Source organism: Lissotriton vulgaris, chromosome 7 (assembly GCF_964263255.1).
Source record: "Lissotriton vulgaris chromosome 7, aLisVul1.2, whole genome shotgun sequence".
NCBI lineage: Eukaryota > Metazoa > Chordata > Amphibia > Caudata > Salamandridae > Lissotriton > Lissotriton vulgaris.
Genome location: NC_141695.1, coordinates 1,124,603,423 through 1,124,617,023, shown reverse-complemented (window position 1 = coordinate 1,124,617,023; position 13,601 = coordinate 1,124,603,423).

Genomic DNA, 13,601 nt, shown 5'->3' with positions numbered 1-13,601 from the left:
GCATCTGAATCAATCAAACACTCACACCCAGTCAAAAGATCTGGGTTTAATCCATCACCGATCTTTAGCCCACTCTGCCACCCCAGTTCAGACATGGCTATATGCAAATCAGTCTGACCCTGTGCCTCATGTGAACAGTCGAGCTCGAACTGCCAAGCCATGTCTTCCCTGGACCGGAAACAAGCTTCCGAGGACCGGTTTCTGGCATTCCAGCCGTCTTCAGCCCGGCTTGCTTGAATCCAGTGGCAAAGTGAGCCAGGGACTCACGTCTGAGCATACCCTGCCACACATATGGCGGCCAAAAGCGGTACAAAAGGGGGTGGTGATGGACGGAGCATCTGAACCAATCAAACACTTACACCCAGTCAAAAGATCTGGGTTTAATCCATCACCGTTCTTTAGCCCACTCTGTCACCCCAGTTCAGACATGGCTATATGCAAATCAGTCTGACCCTGTGCCTCATGGGAACAGTCGAGCTCGAACTGCCAAGCCATGTCTTTCCTGGACCGGAAACAAGCTTCCGAGGACCAGTTTCTGGCATTCCAGCCGCTTTCAGCCCGGCTTGCTTGAATCCAGTGGCAAAGTGAGTAAGGGACTCAAGTCTGAGCATACCCTGCCACACTTATGGCGGCCAAAAGCGGTACAAAAGGGGGTGGTGATGGACGGAGCATCTGAATCAATCAAACACTCACACCCAGTCAAAAGATCTGGGTTTAATCCATCACCGTTCTTTAGCCCACTCTGCCACCCCAGTTCAGACATGGCTATATGCAAATCAGTCTGACCCTGGGCCGAAAAAGTGCTAGAAACACGTCCACGCCCACACAATGTTCCTACCATGTTTATTCTCCAACTGCTCGAGATTTGTTTAACTAAAAACTTTTTTGTCTTTGAAGGACAGTTCTACGGCCAAGTGCGTGGAACATCTATGGGAGCGATTTTCGCCCCTAACCTGGCCATACTCTATATGGACCACCTTGAGACATCATGTATCCTAGACACGTCTAACCCTTTCCACACAGGAATCACCTTGTGGAAACGGTACATAGACGACATTTTTTTATTGTGGAGTGACTCCCTAGAGAGCCTCACACAATTCCATCATTGGCTAAATAATAACAGCGGAGGCCTGAACTACACACTCAGTACTAGTAAAGAATCACTTCCCTTCTTGGACTTAGTGATAAAACACACAGAAGGCCGCTTGACCACGAGTCTCCATCGCAAACCCACTGAGCGGAACACCTTATTGAACTACAGCAGCCATCACCCTCGTGCACTCAAAGATTCACTCCCTTTCTCCCAGTTCCTGCGCTTAAGGCGGAATTGCTATTTTAAGGAAGACTATTTCAGTGAGGCCAAGACACTAAGCCATAAGCTTAGAGCCAGAGGTTATCCACGGAAATTAGTGCGCCATTCCCTCAAACGCGCCTGGTATTGCCCTAGGGAAACACTCCTAGAACCCAAACCTAAGAAAATGCAGGAACGCCTAATTTGTGTCACCACATTTTCACCAGCATCACATGCCATCAAAAAGAGTATAGTCAAGCACTGGCCTGTGTTAAATGCTGGCCAACTGAATCTTGAACGCCCATTGTTCGCCTTTAAAAGGGCAAAAAACATTAAAGATCATCTAGTCCGGGCAGCCCTGCCCCAAACCCCCCAAAAAACAACTATCATCGATGCATGGGGGTTACCAACTCTTACAGGCCATGTGAAATGTGGTAGCTGCATATGTTGCGATTACACTGTTGAAGGAAAAACCTTTGAGCACGGAGCAATCAAATTTGAGAGAAAATATTTTTCTAACTGTAATTCAACAAATGTTGTGTATGCAATTTTCTGTCCTTGCAAAATGATCTACGTAGGCCAGACAAGCCAGAAAATCAAGCTTAGGATCGGACAGCATCGCAGCAGAATCCGGTGTAAAACGGCGAATGCACCCCTAGTGGAGCACTTCACGGACAATGGACCTACTGAGAATGATCTCAAATGGACAATTATCACAGTGATCAAACCACCCCCAAGAGGGGCAGACATTTCACAATTACTCAACAAGGAAGAGCTCCATTGGATTCTGAGAACCAATAGCATCCACAGTGGCCTCAATCGCCTTGAAGACTGGACCTCCCTTTTATAAAGATGTCCCTTTTATAAAGATGTCTCTTGTAACATGTATTCAAGTCACAAACTGTGCCACTCTGCATGTACGTGCTCGTGTGATCACAATATAAATCACTTACTCTGCACCTTTCCTGGGCAACCCACACCACCTTAAAATGGCCGCCTCCTTCCCATCCTTTTAGTCCCTCTTCGCTTTCTGCCAATAGTGTGCCTTAACCAGTCCCTCTTCACTTTCTGCCGATAGTGTGCCTTAACCAGCTCTGCCTAGGCAAACCGGCAGTCTCCATTGAAACTCCGAAGCAGATGCGGCGATACTGCCCACACTCACTGAAGTAAGTAGCAAGGCCAGATCCCTTGGACACCACTTCTTTGACATGGCGGGTTCATGCCTAAACCCATTTTTTCCCCTCTCTGCTTCCAGGTAATGCGATCGTGCATTCTCCAACAGCTGGCACACAGCACCCAACAGGACTTTCTGCCATTAAGCAAACAGAATTGGTAATTTAATTTATTCTGTTTTACACTCAATTTCCGTGTCAACTCCACCCCTTCTTAAACTTAGAAACCTCCACCTCTGCTTCTTGTTCATTTAGATCCCGCTGGTGCCACCAACCCCCAAAGTCCAGATGCTGAGCGCCCTTGCGCCTATAGTGAACTGTTGATTCTCTGCCACCTTAGGTAATTTCCCCATTGCCCTCTGGGTTTACCCAGGAGAATATTTCTTTCACTCTCGCACCGCACCGTTTTTTGTTCCTCCTGACTCACTGGGAACACCTTGCTCATGATCAGGCACTGCGCCGGTTCGTCGTCTTTTAATATGCTGACTGGTTTTATCATACTCACTTGTCTTTTCTCCGTTGAATCACTGCAATAATTCACTATGTCATGACGAAGCTGTACTAAGCACCATGAATCGGCATCAATTCAACCAACTCCTTTTTAACGTCGTCACTGCGACACGCATTTCAATCCTCACTCAGTATAAACTAGAGAAATGTCACCACTTCTGCATGAAATTCAGTCCACACTGATCACGCAAATCCAAGCACCTAAGTCACAAACATTATGCTGAAAACATGCCTAGTATATTGTTGTCAAATGTGGTTAAAATTCTTCCTTTTCATTTTTATCCCCCCTTTTTTCTCCCCTTCTTCCTTTTTTGTATGTAAAGAATTGTTAAAAAGGTGTGATACATTATTATCAAGACAGCAATGCATTATTTGTTTGTCCTGAAGATGATGCCCTAAATTTAATGTTGGCATCGAAACGTTGTCGACACCCAAACACCCTATGCACCAGACTCAAGCTATAACACATTGTGCAACGGTGTTAAATGATTAATTTTTGTCTGTCTATACTAAGTACAAGTGTACAGACCCATTTTGGCTTGCCTTTTGGCCAATTCTGTGTTCATTGTTCTGTCTTGTGTTCTGTGGGTCACGGCTGTGCCCACTTGTCATTTGAATGTTTTATTTGATACTACTTTTGGAAAATACTATGAAAATAAATTCTTGTCCGGCTGGACAAAAGACATACATTCTATTCTAGTGTATGGTTATCTATCACACTGTATTCCCCCTGAATAGGGACCACTATTCTCTATAACATGAAATTGCCCAAGGTCCCTGTCTAAAATTCCTTTGGGTTCCCTTGTTCTGTATAATAACACTTACATAAGCGAGCACCATATACTAAGCCAGCTTCTCACAGCAAATGATTTATCATTCCTCCCCGGGATGTTTTGGGGAACTAGTGACTGCTGATGCTAGGGGTAGCTGACCCAGGGGAGAAAGGATAGCAGAGGCAGAGAAGCTTAAGTTTTACATTTCCAACAACACCAGTGGGGGCCAGGATACCAAAGGGCATGAGACAGCTTTCCACTATGGACCATACTGTAGCTGGAGGAGAAACCCAATGTAAGGTCATAAAAGGGATATACAAAAAAAAATTAATGAACTTGTGCCCACTTTTAAGTCTCACTTTTCACTTGTCTATGCTTGATTCCCCTATGGTGTGATCCTACCTCTTCAAATGCCGTGGACATTATTTAAAAAGATAGTTTATTTGTGTAAACGTTCCATTAATCACTTGTCACTGCTGCCCAAAGGTGAAAATTGTGAGCCGAAACTGCCAGTATAATAACCTGACCACCCCATATTAGCCCATAGCCCGACCTCACCCGGTGCACCAGATTAGCCAGTACTAAGGGCTGCGTGTGAAAATGGTGAATTCGAAGGAATTCACGTCGCAAAAGCCATCTGCGAGATTCTTTGTGGCTGCCTGCCAAAGGCAAGTAATAGATTCGAAGAAAACAAACTCTGTCGCTCTGGAGAAAGTTAATTTGAAACTATGTTAACGCCTTGATCTGTAATTTCAGTATGTCAGTAGCAATCACACCAAAAGACAGTGTGTTTTTTCTCAGTTCCATTTTAATCTCTTTGGAACAGAAACCAGCCTAAGCTGCCAACAAAGACACGAGGAAGCAGCCCACAGCTAATCTGCACAAGAAACAGGAGATCTTCTTAGGGCAGACTCACTGTATAATGGCCATCTTACAGAACAATGTCACGTCCCCTTGTTCTTAAATAATTGGTTCTCTGCTATTTTACAAAATGGCACATTTTTGAGACTCTGGAAAGAAAGCCACAGCCAGCCCTGAGAGCATGCATATCAGAAAACTTCAATTTACCCACATTCCTATGCGACTGACACATTACTCAAGAGAACTATTTTAAAGTGCACCGTCAGGGGAGTAGCTACCAGTGGTGCAGCTAGTGCAGTGGCACCGGGCCCCATTGAACCCTGATGACTACTGTATTTTACTAACACAACAGCTGTAAAATGGGCCCTTTTTCATCCTTGCAACAGGACCTATGGCATCCTTGCTATGCTACTGATTACTGAGCTTCCTTGTTGGGTCGGTTTAAAGAACTAGCATCCCTACCTTTGCAGAGTTACCTACCTTTATTCTTTCTAGTCTGAACTATTCAAAATGTCTCATAGTTGGCTTCCTAACTCCCACCCTGTCCTGCTACTGTGCATGAAGATTAACCAATGCTAGACTGTTCTTCTGCTCATTTTGGCCATGCACGCACATCCCTATGCTGTCTACATTTACTTTCTGCGTGTTCAACGCTACATTTGCATGGGTTTAGCATACTCTCAGTCCGCACTGCTTGCAGAAAGTAGACCACATGGCAGACTGCGCCCAATCCACCTTCCCAAGGGCCCTCCTTCAAGTCATAAATGGTCATTCATTTTTCTAATTAGACAAAGAGCTGACTGAGGGTGGGTGTATATGCATAATGTTTTCTGCAAAGTATCTTTAATTTGATAAAATATGAAATATGCTTTTAGAGTGAAATGTGGGTTGCTGGTATCTCGTGTATCTTTGTTCAAATAAACGAACCCTTTGGTAAAATAGTTTTGAAAAAACTATTTTAGGGGAGACTTGTTTAGGCAAAAAATATCTTGGTGAGATACTTTCTGCATAAACGATTCTCTTGTGTGCAAAAATTACGTGAAAATGTGTAATGTGAGATTTGGTATAACGCAAAATTCGGGCATTTCGTGATTTTGAGCAGTGTAATTACAATTTTTCCCAGGCCTTCAGCAGATCTTACCACAACTTTAAACCTTTGAAATTCTTTATTTCGTAAGTCATGAGTGTCCCATGTTCTAATATCCTTCAAATTGTTCATTTTGAAACACTGTTCCACCGAAAACTTTTCTTTGGTCGCTCATAAAAGTCTGCAGGCTGGAAATATAGTCTTATGGGTACATTGCTTCTCTTAGGATATGGAAACCCTTGCTCTAATACCGGAGGTGACACTGCAAAAAAAAAATGATGATGATTGTTGATAAACGTGATGAGCTATGTGTGCTTGAAACTGAAAATGCGTGCAATAAAACATAATGATGCAGTGAATTATCTGGTACTGTTGCAAAAAATACAAAACACCCGGTTTGTAATATGGCCTCAACTGCAGTGTATACTCCAGAGTGTAAAGTACTTCATGTTTGAGGTACTCCCAATACAATTACACATCTCTATTTAAATCTTTACACTGCTGATATTGTGGGTTAGCAAATAATTTTCTGCTGGAATTTTTTAATGGTACAGAAATACTTCTGCGGACGTCTTTAAATACGTGGGAATTTTTAGCAAGATGAGACTCGGTTCGCAAGCTAGCGATCCCTCCTTCCTAATGCAAGTTCAGAATTCACGCAGATATTGAACGGAAATCGCTCAAAAGATCAATAATGTCCGTGGGAGGCGTGTAAGCAATGGGGTAGAGGAAAAGACTAAGAAATGTGTTAATGAGGTTACAAAAGGGGAAGAAAAGCATGAGGATAAATAGATGGCAAATAATTTAGAGGTGGATATATTGTCAAATGAAGTACGCTAAAGGTGGCAAATGAAACACCCATGGTCCAGTGCTTAGTTTGTAAAACAATAAGTGCCAGGGCCCTGACCATGAGGCCACTGCTGCTCGCACCACCCATCACCCCTGTAATCGCTGCCAAAACAACTACTAACCATCTCTCTCGCCTGCAAGCGGGACAGTTCAGATTATTCCAGGGTCCAGAAGCTAAAGGAATGGCTGGGGTTGGCAGGTATCAGCAATCTTTAATGCATATTATATTCATAAACAACAGTTGTTCAACTTATCTCTAAATTAGATGATTATCACCACCAAGTGGCAGACTGTTATAAGGGCAGTGTTGACAATTAAGTGCCGTACCCAGCAGCAGAAACAAATTAAGTGCCAGTGCTGAGCACTGGAAACCACTGGCTCAAATTAAGCACTGCCATGGTCATACCTGTGATGCCCCTAATGTTGTATGGGCTAGCCTGGAGCCAGTAGAATTAGGAGAGTGAAGTGAAGTTAGAATTAGGACTGTGGCGTTTGTTTTGAATTACTAGAAAGATGGTGGAGTAAAGTGAACCCACAAGGGAGGATCCCACCCAGAAGATCCACTTTGCCTCAAAGGAAATGCCCCCTTCCAGAGAAAAATAGAACTAGCTGTTGTCCATCACCCACTTCTAGCGAGTTGTGCTCTGAATCATATTTTGTCACAGATCCGTCTAAGTCTATTCCCTGCCCAAAGTGTCGACATTTTATCAACCCTCTATCCTATATGGCTGCATTAATTTTAACTTTAGAAATATGCAAATTATGTATAGTTTCCCTGCATGCCTTATGCTGTCATTGGGTCGGCAGGACGAAATGAGCCCTTCAGCATCTACCCTCATTAACCCATCCAGGTGATTAGCCCTTCCCCAGCACTAGTACCTTACATTATTACAAATGATGTCTTATGAAGCAAAGTAGGTCACAAGCTCATTTTATGCTTTGCTACAAAAATGTGCGAACAATGACCCTTTGCAAAAGCATGAAGACGCTAAGGCTACTTTTCAATCTTCCTTCACAGATGGACATCTACAAAGTTATCTTTACTTGTAGACATAGTTGTAATAAATGCACCAGAGAACTGGTGAGTTTTCCCACTCTGTCCTGTTAGTTTGAACAGTGTCAGAAAGATGGCGTTTCTAAACTGAAAACAAGGTGAACCAGAATACACGTTAGCGTTGTCGTTCAGACAGTCTGCTTCTCTGGACACCTTGCCTATTAGACACATTATCTTACATTAAGTAGAGTCATGCTTACAATCAGGCTTGTTTTGCATGTAACCAGCATATTTATCAAACGAAAGCGCTGTCATATACAATACTGGAGCTCATGGAGCAACGAAGTATGGGTCCAACGTGAATCATACAGGAGGAGACACCCTCTGTGATTTAGAATTGCTAGGACACGCTAAGTAGATTTTATTCTAGAAAATCACAAGTAATTAAAAAATCTTAAACATTTTTGTGTCTCTTCCGTAAATGCAACCCTGTACTCAACCAATGTGGTGGGATGGTGGTATCTGGTGCAACCAAGAGTACTACACCTCTGAATTGATGTTGACAACTATTTGGGGAACTAGGCCACAATAATTTCTCTTTAAAGTATCTACAGAGATCGACTTATTGCTGGTTGCTAGGATTGTCAAATCCTTCTCATGGATTTCATGGCACATTGGTATAGGGGATGCTACTCTGATTGAATCAAGTCACTAACTTTCTGTGGCGTGATCAGTCATGCCACTTTCCCCACTGTTATAGGAAAAAACTTGTGGTGGAACCGAAAGATTAAACCAGGCCCACATCTTGCTGATTTAGGCTCTCAGAGTTAATCTTCAATGAAACATATAACAACCATTTTGGGGAATTAGGTCACTATTATTATTTACAGTAACTCACGGGGTCTACTTATTGCTGATTACTTGCAACATCAAATCCTACTCAGCAGTGCCATGGCACATCATAGATCATGCTGCTGCAGTGGCATTAGGTCACTAACTTTCTGCAGGAAGATTGAGAGGGCCCTGGCTCCCGCCGCTTTTGGGAAAAATTGGGATAGGATGATGTAGTGCTACAGGCACTCTTGTGGTCTGACACCCTGTGATGACCTTTGACTACCAATATTTTAACTGACTTTGGTGTGTTATTTTATCCTAGCCTGAATGTACAACGTCCTGCATATGCCTGTTTCGCTTAAAAGTTTCTTTCTTGTAATCTTGCAGTCTTTCAGTGGAAGCTGTCACAGAGTGGGACAGCCTTGCCAAGAACAGAAGGTGTGGAATGTGCATTTCAAAGCATGAGAGGGAGAGAGAGGTATGGAATGTACTTTTTGGTCTTGAAGTGCAGTGTTGTGAGCAAATGTGCTTAGTGTTGTACATTGAGAGATGAGGTATGTGAATCTATAAGCAGTTGTGCACAATTGTTCATTGTGTTGTACATTGATGAGAATTATGAAGTTCTTACTATTGGCTTTGACATGGCCTCATGTCTTCCTGAATTCTGACTTTGCCTTGCTTGAGCTTTATCTGCGTGCACAGCAGCGCTTGCAAGTTGTTTGGGTTAATCACATTCAAGGTCTTTTTGTTTTTGTGAGAGGTTGTTTAAAGTACTTTCGTGAGCTTTGTCAAGAGAAAGGCTGGAACAAGCGAGGGAACGCGAGAACTCCTTCCTGCCATGGAATGCTTGCCTGGAAGCTGGCCAGTTTCAGGAGGGTTCCTGGCTCAGAGAGAAAGCTCTTGAACCTTCTAGTGTGTGTTTTGTGATGATAACACTGAGGGTTGTTGACTTAGAAACTGTGAGTTTGGAATCCAAACGGGTACGGACGTGTCTACTTCGGAGCGTGGAACCTTGTTTGCTGAGACTCTCAATCATGGCTGTTTAACTTTTCCAGTCAGAAGTGGACTGAGATGCAGTGTTTGCACCAGGTGAAGTATTGAGTTTTGACGAGTGCCATTGTGATGCATAGGTCCAGCGGCTGTGGTCATTTGAAGTGTTGAGTTTTGGTTATTGCCTTGTGATGTTTTGCCAGTGGCTCTGATCATTTAAGGTCTTTTATTTGTGATGTGTGAGTGAGTCAAGATGCACATCCAAAGTAATCATTTGATGTATATATATCTTTCTGATCTCTTGCAAGACGTTCAGTATATTTGCTTGAGTCTTATTTCATATTATTTGCAGCTTGTTTATTCATAAGTATTATTCATGCATTCAGACCAAGTGTGTTAATATTGCTGGCATATAAACATATATATCTCTACATATATTTGAATGTATTGCATTTGGCATGTGGGAAAGCCTTTTGTTAGAGAGCATTGTGTAAAATGAAACCCCAAGCCCTATTCTAAAAGAGAGAGTCCTTGCATTTTGTAAAATTAAACCCTTTTATAAAGGTGTTCTTTGTTTTGTGTTAATGTCTTTTGCTTCGTTGAGTGCTGAGCCATCGTGTAGGAGCTGTATTATCTGAGAGGCGAAAGCAAGACATATGACGAGGCCAGGTGCAGCTCTGGCCCACACCTAAGTGATTTAGACCTGAAAACCAATGTTTAAGGAAACACACAGGAACCTTTTGGGGCAACTAGGCCAGAACCATTTTATAACCAATACAAAGGGGGACCCCTGCAGGGAAGAATGATAGGCGGGCAGGGGAAATATACAAAAAAACAACACTAACAAAGACCACCTGCCTGTATTTACGGATAGCAAAAGACGGACCCAAGGAGGGGTCCCAATATTATATACAAATGACTAGGGCTGACAATTACATATTAGTGAACAATTCAATCATAGGGTTCATTTAGCAAAAATATTTTTCTTTTATTTTCTTCGTGTCAATTATAATTATCAAGCTTTAACAATACATAAATAAATACATAAATATCATCAATAGCAATATATATACTGTCCCGCAACTCACATTCATGATCATCATTCATACTAAAGTTCACTCATACTGACATTCATTCGTTCAACAAAACAAAACAACTTCCTACAGCATCACACATAAATCAAGATGGTAAGGCTGCCAACTGATGTTTGAGATGAGAAGATCTCGTGTATCATCCCAATGGTACGTGGGAACGAAGTCCAGAAACACTGGAAGAGCTAAACGCCTACACGCGTTTCGGTGTACAGGACAGGGCAGGTCCTTCATCAGGGAGAAGATGGTTAGGCAGTGTGGGACACACAGACACACCTAAAATCACAGGAAAAATGTAGATAATGTGTTTATTAACTGAAACACGGACAGAGTCAGCCCCAGAGGAAAACACAGTGTGCACCAAGAGGTTAGGAATAGGTAGAAGAGAGGAGTACCTGTGTTCATTAGAATGCTATATGTGCTATCTAAATAGTAAAACATGCCCAGTTCATAAGAAAATGTGATGGAGATTACATAAGCATTTAGTGCAAACATCTTGTCTTACCGAAAATCCAACATACTGAGGCTCATAACATGCTTAGAATGTACCTGTAGAGATGTTCGCTAGGATTCTTTTAATGAGGCCAGGGTAAACACCAGACGATCTAATAAAACAGGATCTATAACAGGGATCAATCAGTAGAATTTTACTAAGCGCTAAACACTGAGGCTGTCCCATCAGAGAACAAAAAGAGAGAAGGGTTAGTGATATGTGGACAGTAACCTCCTGTGATTTATAGAACTGCATCGGAATCGATTTCAAATCCAGGGGCATTCGGGCTGCCAAGGATGTCATAAAAGTAAAGGTTCATAGTGATATGTAGTGGATGAATCAAAGGATTTCATTGAAGCTGGCAGCAATTCTGGGGGGTAAAAAGAAAAAAGATGGTAGAACACTAAAGAACGAGAAGACAAGGATGTGAATTAGCTCAGCAGTAGACCACGCCCAGTCCTAACATGAGAGTCGAGAATAGTTATAAGAGAAAATGGATTCTCTACCTCATGGGGTCGCAGGGGACGTAAACAGATGCTATAGCCCCCCGATGGATCTCATCAATTAGCGTGAGTCTCAATGTAATTCCATAGCTCGCGTGTCACCAGATACGAAACTAGGAGATAGCCTTATACATGAGGGGATTAGGTGACCTATCTAGTTAGTTAAAAACGGGGAGAATATATAGGACCCCCTCCCAGTGTGGGTAAATAGAGTTTGCGTGTCGCGGGCAGTATTTTGAACGGTATTCCAGTCCCTTAGTCTCTAAGCAGTCCATGTAGACATACATGCGATCCAGCGCTTACCTCGTGAAGAATCAAAGGTCCATCCAGGAAGGAATTTCCTTCGACAATCAGGCAAGGTGGGAAAACCCCGTGGGACCCCTTTATCCAAGAGATCATCCTGTGCAGTGTGAGTTCACTCTAACAGAAAGTTAGCCAGTCATCCCAGAACACTTTGACCCTGAAATCTGCCTCCTGTATTCTCTGAATTAGGCTGGAATGAGATATGGTGTCAAAAACCGCAGATAGATCCAGGAGAACCAGCATAGAAGAGTTCCCCTGATCTAGGGCAAGCTTAATCGTGTTGGTGGCCTCCACCAGGGCAGACTTTAGGCTATGGAAGGCATGGAAACTGGACTGGGAGGGATCTAAAAGGGAATAGGTTATTAAAAAAAAACAAGTTGTTGGTTCACAAAAGACTCAGTGGCTTTCCCAAGAAGTGGGAGCAAAGATATTGGCCTATAGTTTTGCAGGGCAGCGTTCATTTTGCTGCTAAATTGATAGTGTTGGGGGCAATATAATCGTCATCCACCCTTTGTCTACAATGATGCTGTCTTCTCACCTCCTTAAAGACCCTGGTAGACTCCACTGGGCAGGGTAGCCAATGTTTCAATGCTTCTAAGACAGCCTACTGGACTGATCAGTATTTGGCCCTCTAAAATGATAACAGTGAACAACTTCATACCCTTTTCGAGGCACCACCATCTCACAGACCCAAAAAGGTCTGTAAGAGGCTAAGCTGTATGAATATGAACAAAAACTGGCAAAACCAAAAGGTCTTGCTAATTTTAAAGAAGCAAGCGCATGCTAATTTTAATGTCCCTCAAAAGCAGCAATCATCTCTTTCTTGATGCAGACTGTAGCACCTTAGAACGTTTTTGGGGACTTTTGATTTAGGCACTTTCTGTAGCAGACTGCAGCGCCTTAACCCCTTACTGGGGGACCGATATGTACAACTTGCTCCTTTTTAACAAAACCACCACCTCAGACCAGGAGTCGATATATCCACTGCAGAAATGGAGGTAGGGTAGCTATGGTATGTTAGGTACAGTTAGGTATGGTAGGCTTGGTATGGCAGGTAGGTATGGCAGTATAGATATTGTGGTTTGGGTACAGAAGGTTAGGTGTAGTTGATGCATAGGCATGGTATATTAGGTATGGTAGATAGGTAAGTTATTGCACATAAGGCAGTGTAGCTATGGTAGATAGGTACAGTAGTTATCTTTGGTAAGTATATAAGTAGATGTGGTAGGCTAAGTTTAATGTAAAAGGGTTAAAATTCAGAAGAGGTAGGGATACAATAATGCATAGTAGTAAAGAATGATAGCTATAGCAGATTAGACATGGTGAGTTAGGCATGGTAGTACAAATTACCATTTTTATCTGATATTTAAACACTGTTAAAACGTTTTCTAGATGTCATGCTTACAAATTATGGCATTGCTAAGAATAAGCATAACAGATATTTTATTAGTAGAGCACAATTTTTGCATATAGAAAAGTCCTTTGTATTATATTTGATGCTGTAAGTTGTATATACTGTTGATTCCAACTGACAGCACGAAATATAAAACATTCGGTCCAATAGGAAAAAAATGGTTTATTAATGTGATTGCATATATATATGCTTTTCGGTAAAAACATGACTATTATTACTACTAATGCTAATATTGATACATATTATTATTACTACTACTACTACTACTATTATTGTTGTTGTTCTTTTGTTGTTGTTTAGAAAAAGGGCCCCTTTAACACCTTGGCTGCTAGGTGTTTTCCCCTCTTGTGCTGATCCTGGATGAACCCCATTGTTCATGACGAGCTCAGCTCGTCATCAGCACAGCTCAACCGTGCCTCATGACGAGCTGAGCTCG